The following is a 13,669-nucleotide window of genomic DNA, read 5'->3' on the forward strand; positions in this document are numbered from 1 at the left end:
CTAGGTTTCTATAAGAATTAATAATTTATATAAAGAATATAAAAGAGTACTTATATATAGCAGGTCCTTTCCATCTGCTGAAAAAAACTAAGAGAAGAAATTGATATTGAATTTGACCAACTTTGGCTCCCTCTACTCTGAAGGGCACTTCACTATGAGCTGGGAATACAGAAAGAAGATACGGCCCCAACTTGGGAGAAAGAGTCCCCAGCTGGACATTTTACACTGGAAGGTTGGTCAGAGTTTACAAGTAATCTAAGCAGACAGAGTTTCTGAAATTCCTCAGTTAGGTGTGAGAGTCCCACTCCTCAGTTGTACAATGGAAGTAAGTGATTAGCTTAATGTAAGTAGTTCATGCCTCTTTAGTTTGATTACTGCTTCATTAAGGTTTGTGCTCTGTTAACTTTTGTTTTTCTTTTTCACAATAAGTGAGTATCCAAGGGTAATGTTCATCCCTGATTCCTTCCTTTCCTTCACCGGAGTTAGCTACTCTGCCTCGGCTCCTGGCTCCTTTTCCTCTCCAGTGCCTCCCTTAAAATCTACTGCCCCACTGCCTCACCTCATATTATTCCAGTAGATTGGTCTCCGGGCTTCTCCATCTCCCTCCGACTATCCATTATCCACACAGCTATCAGATCTTTAAAAACATAGATCTTATCCCTCCTCTGCTTAAAAGTTTTAGTGGTTCTTCCAACAAAATCCAAAGTCTTGGCTGAATAATCTGCCTCTTCCTTCCCAATATTATCTCATACCAAGTCCTTACTCACTATCTTCCAGTCTGTACATTTTTTCTTTCTGCCTAGAATATGTGTCTCCCTGACCTTCACAAGGCCTTCTCTTCTGATCCTCAGGTCAAAAATCACCTCCTTTGAGAGGCTTTTCCCAAGCAGCCTACCCAAAGTGGCTGCCTTAACTAATGCTGCATCTTACCTGTTCATTTCCTTCAGGCAAGTATCACAATCTGAAATTATCTTGCCTTTTTTTTTCCCTTTTAAAAATTTAAATTAGTTTCAGGTATATAACAATGATTTAACAATTACTCAACAGTAAGAAAAGAATGAAATCTTGTCATTCATGACAATGCAGATATTATGCTAAGTGAAGTAAGCTAGACAGATAAAGACAAATACCATATGATTTCACTTCTATGTGGAATATAATAAAGCAAATGAACAAACAAACAACAACAAAGAGAGAGAAACAAGCTGGTGATTGCTAAAGGGCAGGGTTTAGGGGGATGGGTGAAGGGGATTAAGAAATAAAAACTTCTGCTTCTTTCTTTTTTTTTTTTAAGTACTCTTTCTCTCAATAAAATGTAAGCTGTTTAGAGGCACAGGCTTTGTTCTATTTATTGTAAGACAACCAATAAGCATCTGTTGGACAAACAAAAACATGAATTATAAAGAAGGAAGCAGTTCGTTTTGCTGATTATAAATCTTTTATTTGGAGGACCATCTTACTGTATTATTTCTCTTCTCTTTTTCAACTTTACAATGTCCTTTAAGTTTTAGGGATTCTTCTTATATTTTTAACAGTAAATAAATTTGAATCCATTTAATTAACGTTGTGTATATAGTACTAGAGTTTATCATATCATCAAACTGATTGTTTATGCTTTCAGTGGGACTTGCCAAATATTTTTATTTTATAAATTCTAAAATTATATAAAAATTAACACTAACATTTAATTATTTACTCGGGGCTTAAAAATGACAACTTATTTTGGCTCTGCAAATACTTGACTGAATTTCTCACTGGTCTTTCTCTTTTTTTTTCCTTTTCTTTTCTTTTCTTCTCTTTTCTTTTGTTTTCTTTCCTTTCTGCTTTTTTTCTTTTATAACATGTAGTTACAACCTGAATTGCTACTAACATACAGAAGCCTGTATTATGTAGAAGAGAAATTTTCAACGAAAATGAAATAGGTATATGATGGGCTTAACAAAACTTCCACATTACTTTTGTAAAATAGCAGAAATAATCCCCATCTTCAGAAACTAGAGAAAATTAACTTCATCTGACAGAATGAACACAAAGGACATTAAAGGTACAAGTGAACACAAATGATTAAAAAAAAAAGCCATAAACAGATGCTCAACTATGTAAGTGAGGTGAAGCTTACGATAGCTACTATAAAGGTTGTGGTTCACTTTCTGCGGATACATATTCATGGCAACTAACATCTGTGAACTAATGCTGTAAACACGAGCACTGTGAACAAGAAAAATAAACTGACTAATGCTATTGCAGAAGAAATGAGTTTCTACCCATATTTAAAACATAAAATAGATGAAAATGTTTTGTCACATCAACATTTGTATTTACACCAGTGTTTTACTTTTTTAATGCTATACTTCATAAAATAAATATGTATAAATATTTTCTAGACAATGTTTACAAGACATTTGTGTCTCCTACTGGGTGAAAGCAGAAACTCTGTAGACAAAATAATCCACGTGGAGTCCTGTTCATACAGACCAGAATGAGTGAGCTGGGATGAATCACTTAGATCCCGTAATACCTGGATGCTTCTGAACACTTGAATTAAAAACTTGTCATCCTAATTGGTTGTGAGATGATAAAAGCAACAAGAGACCTGTCTCATAAAATGTTCTGTAACTTTTGTTATGACCACCTGCTAATGAGCAGATACAGTGATAACTCATTTGACAAGTGGTTGGTATTTGGAAATATGCATATGTATATGTTTGTATACATGAAGAAATGTAGAATACTCATACACCTATATTAAAAGCAAACACATCCAAACACATTAATGTGCAAAAACTTGTTCCATATTTGTATATAGAACTATATCTAATAGATTTTAATACAAGGTACAGACATGTATAACAAACTTGCATCTTTCCCACATGATGTGTCAAATTAGGAACTACATCTATTTTTGTCTTATTTGTATCTCAAGCACTTTGGCAGGTCCTTGTCACATATCACTAATTCAAGATTAAAACAGTAATATTGATAAAATAAAGAGAAGAAAAAAGAAAGCAATCGTCATAAGCATTCTCAAACTGAGAATTTTGAAACAGTTCTCTATATTAAGTGCCTCATTTAATTTACGTAAAAAGTTCTAAAAGAATAGATTTATAGAAGAAGCTACTCAGAAATGAATCTTATTCAGAAAAGTCTAATGATCAACATCAAAATCTATTCTTTGGAATATTATGATTTATAGCAGTGCTAAGTTTCTCTAGGAATATGTCAATACACAAATATATTTAATGGGGTTTTCATGAACATGCCTCCCTCAATCCTGAGAAACATCCTTAATGGGCCTTAAATTACTCAACACTAGTACTAACAGTCTTTGAAGTGAAGCTAGTAACTCATTATGCAGGTATCCTGATTAAATTTTAAGACCACTGTGAAATATATAGAGATAGCTTTGTCTTCAATCACAGGAAACAGTCAATGATGCTTTCAGAATGTACCTCATTTACATGTCACAAATTTTCTCCAGTTACAAGTGGAAATATGCCTTTTTGGAGTTGAATACTATTGCAAGATGAAAGCCACCTTTGGGGAATGTCAATAATCTGACTGGGCTAAAAGATCTTTGGAGAAATCTTTTATTCCTTAGCCATTGGGCCTTGTCAACCATAAAATTCGACACAGTACAAGAAAACTATATATGTAACATACATTAAAACAGTCACTAAAGGCACCTATAAAATCAGAACATACAAGAGTCATGCCAGCATTTTGCAACAAAGCCATAACAAATATTTTACAGTGTCATTACCTCAGATTTAATGATGCTACCATATCATTCTGAGATTGAATATGATCAAAGGTAGTTATTAAGTAATAATAAATGTCTTTGCCTCTCAGCCGGTAGGCAATAACTCAAAATCATAATCAATGTGACATGTTTTGGCCCTTTCAACAGATTATTTTTTTTAAAGATTTATTTATTTATTTGAGAAGGAGAGGGGGAGAAGGAGAGTGAGTCCTTTTTTTTTTTTTTTTTTTTAAAGATTTTGTTTATTTATTTGACAGAGACAGCCAGCGAGAGAGGGAACACAAGCAGGGGAGTGGGAGAGGAAGAAGCAGGCTTCCAGGGGAGGAGCCTGATGTGGGGCTCAATCCCATAACGCCGGGATCACGCCCTGAGCTGAAGGCAGACGCTTAACCGCTGTGCCACCCAGGAGCCCGAGAGAGTGAGTCTTAAGCAGACTCCATGCTGAACGTGGAGCCCAAAGCAGGGCTCGATCTCATGACCCTGAGATCACGAGCTGAGCTCCAACCAAGAGTCCCATACTTAACCAACTCAACACTCAGATGCCCTTCAACAGAGTCCTCAGGATGGCTTCAGAGACTTGGATATATGGTCAAACAAGTACCTTAACAGGTGAGAAGCTTGTTAGGATTTCAATCAGAGATGATAAGAAAGTGACTGTGGACGTCTACTTTGATTTCTTTATCTAGATAACCACCCAATTATTCTATGCACACAAAATTCTTTTTTTCAATATCTTTGTATTTTTTTAAGAAAATCAGATGCCTATCTCCAACTATATTCAAAACATGGTGTTCTAATTCACAGCATGCTTTCATTTTGTTTGAAATGTACATTTACTTAAAAGCACAACTTCCTCTAATTACAAAGGATAAAGGAATCCTATAGCATGAGTGGGCATCCTTACTAGAGAAAAATTAGGATGTTAAAAACAATTATCAAAAAATATATTGATATATATTTTTTCTGGCTGTTGAACTAATTAAAGACTTCAGGTGGTGGTGTGGGAATATTAATACACTGAATTTAAGCATGAGAGTACAAACTGAAATTTTGAAAAGTTCTAAAGAGCTCATCTGAGTCACTTCCCCAAAAGGTACTTTAAAAGATTTGCCTCTGTATCTTAAAGCAGGCTTGATATTACTTTGTGTTTCACAACCACTTTGTTGGGAAACTAATTTCTGACATCTATCCCTCTTGTGATACGCTCTTACATTTTGTAGAGTAGGCAGACCATTGATACAAGACTTAAATGACTTCAGCTTTGCATTCTTGCTGGTAATAAACATACTTCGTATTAACTGATCACTTACTGAGTTCCAGACGTCACCTAGTATTGCTTAAATGTATCATCTCATTTAATATCAGTGTCCTATTATTCCCCTTTTATAGATAAGAAAACGGAGGCACAGAAAGGTAGAGTGTTTTTCTCCAAGTCACAGTGTGAGTAGTGGAGTTCAGATTTAAATCTAGGATGTTTGACTCCAGAGCCCACACTTCACTACTATGTTATAACTAACTAGCTAGTTGACCTTGATAAAGTCATTTAGCTTCTCTGGGGAACTGGCCGATTTCTGAAATCCCAAATGAGCTTGGGAATTCTGTAATCCTATGAAAATACATTACATGTTCTGTGACCCTGTATATTTTGTAATTGTGTTTTACCCACACATTCAAATGCTGTATTTCACAGCTGTTCACTCTGTTTTAGTCAATTATGCAGATTAGCCTACCCCAGACAAGCAAATACAGGCCTCTCCCCAAGGAGTCCCACTTAATATTCTCCCCTGATTGAAGGTCTCCCTCAGCATTTTTCTCCCAGCCTATGCTCTTGATTTACCTCCACAGAGTCCTGTTTAAATTAAAATCTCCAACACTCATGCATAATTGTTTTTAAAAGCTCTTTACAAGTCCTCATATAGAGTCACATGCACTAGTATGCTCAACTTCGTAATCACCAAAAAAAGTAAGATTGCTAGCAATCATGTTCCCATTTCATAAATCGTGCATTTGAGATTAGAGCTATTTGTACTCTTCTGCAGCTGTTTGGCCTTCTGTGACTCTTTGCTTTTCTGGAATCTTATCCTCTGTGAAGATAACTGTGACCATGTAAGGGCTACATGGTTTCTGCTACAAATCCAGGTGCTATTATCAAAGACATTTTCTTAAATAACATGCCTGTAGCATCCAAACAGCAGTATTGAACAAAATCTCACTTACCAGTATATAAATCCCACTCAATCAAAAATATTAATCGATATGGACATACAGTCTAAGCCTTTATTCTTCTGCAGTCACTCCCTTGTTTACCAAGATTTCCCACATTACATTCCTGATGGTCTCTCCTATGCAAACTGTGTGCTTATCTCAGGAATGAGAATATGCTCACTTCTCTCTACGTTATGTCTTTTTTTTTTTTAAAGATTTTATTTATTTATTCGACAGAGATAGAGACAGCCAGCGAGAGAGGGAACACAAGCAGGGGGAGTGGGAGAGGAAGAAGCAGGCTCATAGCGGAGGAGCCTGATGTGGGGCTCGATCCCAGAACACCAGGATCACGCCCTGAGCCGAAGGCAGACGCTTAACGACTGAGCCACCCAGGCGCCCCTAAGTTACGTCTTAAAGGAAGTCTGAGTCCCTGAGAAAAAGTAATCATTCTATTTTTTGACTCATAATCTAACAACTGAAATTTGATTTCAGATCAATGTAAGGGATTTATCTGAACCAGAGCCACTTACCAACTGGAAAGACATATAGCTGGTACTCAGATTATCTCAACAATGATTTTTGTTTTGTTTTGTCTTTGAAATTTAAAACAATGTCCAAGTATGCCAGAAACTTTTTTTGCATTCATAAAATATGCTTAAAACATTTAATTTTGATTTTTAACACATTAGAGTCATACCATTTCAGAATAAATTGATCAGTTTTACTAGCCATTTTTTTTTTAATTTATTTTAACAAAGTAAGTAGTTCATAGATGTTGATTTATAGCTACCCAGTGACAGGCTGAGGTTACAACCTCACCTGGGTCTGTTGCCACTTCTTCCAAATCCCATCCAGTATTATTTTAAAATATAAACTACACATGCTAGATGTCTTCCATCATCTCTCCAGCTCTACCCTCCAGCCTTATTCACCATGTTCGGTGGCCTTACAGACTACACAGACTTCATAAACTGTCTCCCTGATTCTCGGGCTTCAGATTGGATTTGGCCAATGTGGAGCAGACCAGGAGTTTAGAGGAGGGAGGAGAGCTGAGACCAGGGGAACTGTTTCCTAGGCTCCATTCCTGCGGAACTTGTGTGCAGGTTCCCCCAACCACGCCTTGTTCTCCCTCTTCAAGTCTGGCACACCAGGGAGTGGATGGGCAATCCCCTGATCCTATCTCTGGGAGGGAGGAAGTGCTGTTCTCTTTGTAAACTTCCCTTTTAATACATTGTGTGCAAATTATCCCATTTTCAGTATGCCATCTGTTTCCCGGTGGGCCCTTGACTGATAAAATATATTGCAGAAATGCATTTAAAACCTGAGGTTTTTTTAAATTAGGCTGTCAAAAAATTAGAAGCATTCCATTCCTGGGTCCTTTGTCTTGGGATTGTAGGGATAAGCGGATAAAGGTTCCCTCTACCTTAAATGAACTTCCTCCTTCTACGACAGCAGTCTCAGTTCATCCCAGCCCACCTAGGTAGCCCTCCACCTTAGCTAAAGTAGCCCTACTGGTCACTGTCATGTCTCCTTTTACTTCTTTCATTATACTTGTTACTATCTGAAATTATCCTGTGTATGCATTTGCTTGTTCATTATTTTCTGTACCCCTAGGAGACGCAGGGTCTATCTGAAGTAGGGTTTTCCAGTAGACCTTGAAGGATGCTCACCAAGTATCATCACCTATGAAAGAAAGGGAGAAGAAGCAGGTTTGGACACACAAAATGTCAGCGCAGGATTCAGGCCCAATGACGTGGAAGTTCTGGAGGGAATATTGCCATCAGAGTACCAACATGAGCCTGAAATGGCCTTTAAACCATCTCTGCCCCCTCCACCATTGCTACACGCACACACACACACACACACACACACACACTCCTTCTTTGAGCAACTGGCATCCAACATCTGAGGAAAAGACATACTCTATGAAAAGCTCAGAGCAACACTGTTTTTTGTAGTAGATTCAGCCTTTAACATAACCTCACAACATATTTTCTCTGTAGGACGTGGTTGCAGCTGTGATAACCTTAACCAGTAAAGGGAAATAGGCTTTACTGCAGTAACAGTAACAGTTATAACTGCTGTTGTGTTTTAAACATGAAAAAGGAATTACAAAAAGCTGCCTCCTATCACATACTGGCAACTCACCTTGCACTTCCACTCCAACAAAATCCACAAACATCGCAGTCTCTGGCCTTTCCACCACTCTGATGTCTGATGGTAAAGATTTCCAACTAAATGGCAGTTTTGCTATTTAAGAGTTAAGTCTTTTACATAAAATAGGCACCAGATATTTGGAAAAAATGCTTAACACCATTAGAAACCACAAATTTGTAGAAATACAAATTAAGCCATGATTATTATTGCTTATCTAATCAGCAAAAATGTAAAGGAATTGTAATATTCAGTACTACAGATTCTGCAGGGAAACACACCCTCTTACGCTAGTCGTAGATCTGTATGTCAACCAGTACAAACCTTCGGGATGGTAATTCAACAACACTAATCAAAACCCACCAAATGACCAAACTCTGTTCTGAAATTCCACTTTAAGAAATTAATGTGAAAATAAAATTATGTAAAACTATATACAAAGATGTTAAGTACAACTTTAAACTGGGAAGAAATGGAAACATTTTATACTTATAAAAGATAACTTATAAGGATAGTTAAATGCATTTTGATTTAGTAACATAATGCAATAAAAAGCACTTTGAGAAGAGTGTGAACATAGAAAAGTGCTCTTAATTTTTTTCAGAGGAAAAAACATTAGAAAGAAGTGTAGTGCAATTTCATATTTATTTAAAGAGGTATGTTGGTGCACAATTAAATGACCAAAAGTATACTAAAATAAACAGTGGAAATGTAGTTAGTATTCGTTTTCTCATATTTTCTGTAGTTTCACCATTTTTCTGATGAATGTATATTGCTTTTCTCTCTGAAAAATGTTATTAAGGTAATTTTTTCTGTCTGCTTTAGTCTTCACCAAGACTATTCATTATTACTCACTTATTCTATTTGCAGCAGCATTTGTTCTGTATTGAGAATGTTAGACAATGCCCAGGATACTTAGATACCACTGGTTGGAAATATTGGTCACATGCTAATTGAGTCAAATGTAGGTGCTTCAATAAATTTCCTATGCTATTAAAATGTTGGCAGAAATGTCAACATTTGATGATGGATTCTCAAGGTACAAAGGATGATTAAATGATGTACAGATATACAGACATACAAATCACCTGATGAGTGAATTCCTTTCATAAGACCTCTACAATTATTGTTCTAACGCGAACCTCTCCAGTGACTTGGAACTCACTCTTTGTGAAAGGACTCTATTCCATCTTTGAAAAGCTATGATTACCAGAAAGTTCTATATTTACCAGAAGTTTCAGTTTCTTTAACTGTAAATTGTTTATCCATATACTTCACAGTTTTTTTGTCTAGGGAGTGTTTTTATTTTACTTAATGATTAATTAGGGTTTTGATGTTATTTTGTCATCAAAGCTGTAACTCATTTACATTTTTGTTTCTTAAATTGCTTTATGTCAAGACAGTCCCTGTCCATCCTAAGATGAGATAAAGTTTTTACTATATTTCTGTTTCATGGTTTCAAATTTTATAGTAATTCTTAAATCCGTCTGGAATTGATATTGATATACTGTGTACACTGAGGACATACCTAACATTTTTCATGGAAACAATGGGCTATGATTTTTTGACAGGCAAATTATCATTTTTAATGTAATAAATGGTGAGAATATGCATAAACTGGGATTCTCATAATTGTTGGTAAAAATATAAATTGATTCAACATTTATAAAGGGTAGTTTGGTTATCAGAACCTTTCACATACTGGCCAGTAGTTTTACTTTTGGAAATTTATTGGGGGAAACAGAGAAGAGGACAAAGAAACATGTACAAGGATACTCATCCTTGCATGACACATAGTCGTGAGGAGCGGAGAACACAGTGTTTGGTAAACTGATAGTATAAGACTCACACACATGAACACAGAGATCAAGAATAGGTGCCTTGGAAATGAGCAGTCTGGAACTCAGGTCTTGATTCTGCCTCTTGCTGTGTGACCTTGAGCCAACATATGAAGAGGAACTGCTACAATGCAAAAGGTCCTTCTGAACTCTGGACAATTATTTAGTCAGAATTCTATGGAAGCATGACCCTGAGAATCTCACCAAAAAGCAATTAAGACGAACTTTCTTTTGACTTGTGGAAATCATTTTATTTATCCAGAGGTGTTTAGTTACTTAGGATGGAGTTTTGAAGTGAGTGTGGGGGGTGACGAATATAGGTCACAGCAACTAAAAACTGAAATTCCGAGAGCCCCATACAACTAAAGATTGATTGAAACAAAACAAAGACGGGTGCCTCAGTGGCTCAGCCAGTTAAGCATCTGACTTCAGCTCAGGTCATGATCTCAGAGTCTTGGGATCCAGCCCCGCATCAGGTTCCCTGCTTAGCGGGGAGTCTGCTTGTCTCTCTCCCTCTGCCCCTCCCCCTGCTGGTGTGCTCCCACGTACTCTCTCTCTCTCTCGCTCTCAAATAAATTAATAAAATCTTTAAATAAAAAAATTAGAGGCTAAATTGGAAAAAAAGTGTATTTGAAAAATTCCTACTAAAACACATCTATAATGTGGGGTTGTTTGAAAACACAAGAGGAAAAGAAAAAAAATATTATCTTATACCCAAATAATGGCACACTTTCTTAACAAGTTTAGTTGACAAAACAAACAGTTAAAGCAGAATAAAGTGGTTCATAATTTTAAAAATGGGGCCACTTTAAAGGAGGCTTTCAAAGAAACAGAAAAGTCTCACAAGAAAGCATAAATGCATTAAAAATGACAATTTACAATAAAAATTACTCAAATATTATTATAGCACATTGCAAAAAGACGAGAATGAAAACAGGCACATCCAATTCTGGGATGAAAAATGAAAGTTGATAACAAGCTATCAGAAGGGAAAAGGTGTGTAGCACTTTTTTTATATGGACAATTTCATTTCATCAAAGCCGGGAGAGGGAAACAGAGCTGGAAGAATGAGAGAATGGACAACTAAGTTAAAGAATGCCCACAGTGTTACTATTTTGCCTAAACTGCTGTACTGGTCTCTCTGTCTCTCTATCTGTTCTCTTTCTAGGAAAAAAAAAAAAAAAGAAGAATATGACAAAATGGCTTCATAATCCAGTGAAATGTTACGGGGTATTAAAACCTGAAAATTAATTGTTTAGCAAATGGCTGGATGAGCTCTGCTGTTCCAGCTGGAGAAGAGAGAGTGGACTGATAGATATAACAGCCACTATTTATATGGATGGCTCAAGGGAGTGATGATGTGCTGTTCCCATTTGACCAAATGGAAGCTATGGTCATAAATTCTATCATGAAGGACGTGGAAGATTTAGGTTAAATAGAAAGATGACTTGGCTGGTCATGAGGGCTGTAAAATAATGAAATGGCTCCCCAGGGTAGATGGTAGATTTCCCTTTCTGAAGATGATGTGTAAAGGACAGGCTCATCTGTCAGCGTGATGAAGGCGGGGGCTAACCATGGCACAAGGAGAGTCTTAGTGACAGGCTGTACTTTCTGGTTCACGAAAGTGGCGTCTGTCTTTAATTTTTAGCTACCGAAGCAAATGCCCAAATCCTTTGCAGCCTCAGCACACCTTTGCTAACTTGGCTTGTAATGGATTTTAGCTTAATAAAACAGACAATAACTTGAGGACTCGCTAAATGTAATTAAATAACTAAAGAATTGTAATACAGCCTATAAACGTTAAGTATTTCAATGCATGCTTAATGACAACAAGAGCTAGGTAAAGATATATTTCTGTCTAGTAATTATTAACAAAACCATTCAAGACTATCCTACAGCACTGAGATGCAACATTATATGTTGGTCATAATTTTTGTGCTCAGTGTTCACATTAGTTAACGCATTTGTGGTGGTGTAATAACTACAATGTTGCTAATGAGTAATTATGTCTAAAGCAATTATTTTTAATTGATTAAGATGTATTATATCACTGTGATACAACCAATTTTATATTTGCTTTCTCATCAGACTTCTTGTCTTCTGCAAACCCCACCCCCACCCTCACCCCAAAGCATATTCAACTGTCTTTTCTTGACAGGAAAAAAAAAATAGACTAATATTAGCCAAATGCACACCATCCCTGAGAGAAATACAATGAAACAAACTAATATCTATTAATTCTTAACTGATCATTAGGGAGTTAAAGAGAGTATAAGGACTTTGAGTTGGGTATGTATCAATTTAAAAAGCTAAAATTTGCAAGTTTAGTGCCAATAAAGAATTGATCAATATTAATCTATCTATAGTGAGTCTACATTTTGCATGGTGCTTCTAAGAACTGGAGAAAATACTTTATAAAATTATTAAGATGTGATCTTTGGCCTTAAGTCCTTGAAATCAAAGCCCAGATACAAGATCCAGGAAGGAACTGATCTAGGAGAATATTAACTATATAACCTTGGATTAATTATATCTTTGAGTCTCAATAATAATAATAATAGCATGGCAACAATAAGGGCATCACCTCTTAGTATGGATGTAAAAACTGAAACAATACATAGAAATTGTTTAGCCTGGAATAAGCATTCCTACACACTTTAGGTATAAATATAAAATAATTATATTTATTTTTACTTATATTTATTATTATTAGGCATATGTGTTAATTATGAATAAATTGTATTATAAGATCTCCAATAAGGAAGATGACTGGAAGCTGAAACATCCATTGCAGAGAAAACGAGCTATCAGCTAGGTGATGGAGAACAGATAAGATTTTGCTAGACAGAATGTAGCTAGGAAGATTTTCTCAGCAGCATGGCACAGTGTGAGCACATGCTCAGAGCCAGGACATAAGGGTAAAATGGATAGAGAAACTTGCATGGTAAGCAAATTTGTTGAGGTTCATACCTGTTTGAGAGGCTGTATGTAGTGGCTGACCTCACTGGGGGCTAGGCTTTATTCTAGTCAGTGTGAACCATGTGGGCACATGCCCAGGGCCAGGACATCTCTGAAGTTTCAGTGCAATGTCCATTGAACTCATACATGTCTTTAAGTTCTAGATTATTTTTCATTACAGTCTCAAAGTAAGCAATGTAGCAGATGAACACAGGTCAAAAGCAAGTAAAAAAGCAAGTGTAGGCATTGGTTCTCTTTTCTGGGTATTAGTCTAATAGAGAGGAAAGAGATGTCCGGGGGGATCATTTGGTCCTGTGTTTATCATTTCCTAGTCGTGTCGCTAGAGGAGGTTAGTTTGCTTGTTTTTAAAATGGAAATAATGATTCCTAGTGTGTAGGTTGCTGGAGGATAACATGGAAGTCGATAACTTGATGGGATGTTATCACAGTATTTGATTGACAATGTCATACAACTTGGTTTTCAAACATTGATTTAAGAAAGTCAAGAAAAGAATGAATGATTTAAGAATCAGGAAAGCATGTTCTGATGTGAGCACTTACAGTCAAGTTCCCTAGGAAATGTAATTTAAAACTCAGCAATGGTAACAACCAATTAAACTACTAATAAACTGCTCTACCATTCATATAATCTAGATTGGTGAAAAATTCAGACACTGGTAAAGCAGAAATAAGGATGGGTTACACATGGCATTGTTATTAAGATTAATTGTTTTAATGTATTACAAGATAGAAGA

At 36.2% G+C, this 13,669-nt stretch overlaps 1 protein-coding gene across 3 annotated transcripts in view; it reads right to left on the bottom strand.

Annotated features, from left to right (window-relative positions):
• Positions 1-13,669, bottom strand: part of GABRB2 (gamma-aminobutyric acid type A receptor subunit beta2) — a 231,442-nt gene that overhangs the window by 118,856 nt on the left and 98,917 nt on the right. The window lies entirely within an intron of this gene.

Source organism: Ursus arctos, unplaced genomic scaffold, assembly GCF_023065955.2.
Source record: "Ursus arctos isolate Adak ecotype North America unplaced genomic scaffold, UrsArc2.0 scaffold_15, whole genome shotgun sequence".
Classification (NCBI taxonomy): domain Eukaryota; kingdom Metazoa; phylum Chordata; class Mammalia; order Carnivora; family Ursidae; genus Ursus; species Ursus arctos.